Source organism: Chrysochloris asiatica, unplaced genomic scaffold (assembly GCF_000296735.1).
Source record: "Chrysochloris asiatica unplaced genomic scaffold, ChrAsi1.0 scaffold03537, whole genome shotgun sequence".
Taxonomy (NCBI): domain Eukaryota; kingdom Metazoa; phylum Chordata; class Mammalia; order Afrosoricida; family Chrysochloridae; genus Chrysochloris; species Chrysochloris asiatica.
This window is the reverse complement of record NW_006412055.1, coordinates 8,318-9,405: the sequence shown is the minus strand read 5'-3', so window position 1 is coordinate 9,405 and position 1,088 is coordinate 8,318.

Sequence of the window (1,088 nt, the reverse complement as noted above, 5' to 3'; positions counted from 1 at the left end):
CTCCTCCTCTAGTCACTGCAGTGGAGGTGCACAGACAGATACTGAGAAATGAATGGAAGAAAGATTGTCTACTGTTTTTATCTCTGAAGGTCAGTTAGGTATCTGTGTCCTTGTATATAGTAGTTGGTGTTGGCTCTTGCCTTGTATGTTGGGGTTTTATAAGGTGCACATATGGTTTGTCTGTATGGCTAGATTTGATGTCTCTTGTTAGGTAAGTTAGGAATAATGTGTCCCACCCAGATCAAATCTAGGGCTCAGTCCCAGAGTCAGACATCGTAAGAAGCAGCCAAAGGATTAGCTTGTGGGACTGCTGGAGCTCCTAGTGATTTATCCCTGTGCTGTGGGAAAACTGTGGGTGTAACGCTAGACCCTTTTGGGGATGCACTCCCACTCACCTGTGCCCGGGCAGGGCAGAGTATGCAACAGTGGGAAGGTGGAAAGATTTCTCCACGGTGGGCGTGGAAAACTGATGCCCCCCACCTTATATTAGACCCAAAGCTCTGGAACTGCTCCAGGAATGCGCTTTCCCTTGTTTTTCTGCATCTCCTCTGAGGAGCCTCCCCTACCTGTCTCTTCTCCTGCCCCCAAACTGGAAGTTTGATTATTCACTTCTTCAAGGCACAAGGCAGAACTCATCATTAATGTGAATACACACACACACACAGAGGTGTATATGCACACCCTCCTTGTTCTGAAAGATGCAGAACAGTTATCCATGTTATCCGAAACCAAAGCCAAATTGTAAGCCTGCTTTCCTGATGCTGTATGTAGTCCTTACTCTGTGAGATCCTGCCTTCTGGAACGGTGACCATGCCTCTCATCGTAAGATCAAGGGCTTTTTGTATGGGCACATTGTCCACATGTCCATCTGCCCCTGCCTTGTGGACAACAAGGAGAAGGTCACAGATTTCCCCTCACAGGTAGTCAGCTGCCATGCTTTTCCTAATTCTGCTCTGAGAGTTGGAAGGGACCAGAATTGCCATGAAACCTCTCAGTCCTTGGTTCCGATCCATAAGGTGAAACCTGCTTGGGGCCTCTTGGACCTTTTAGGAGGGCTCATGCTGTACAAGCCCCTCTCCCCACTCCTA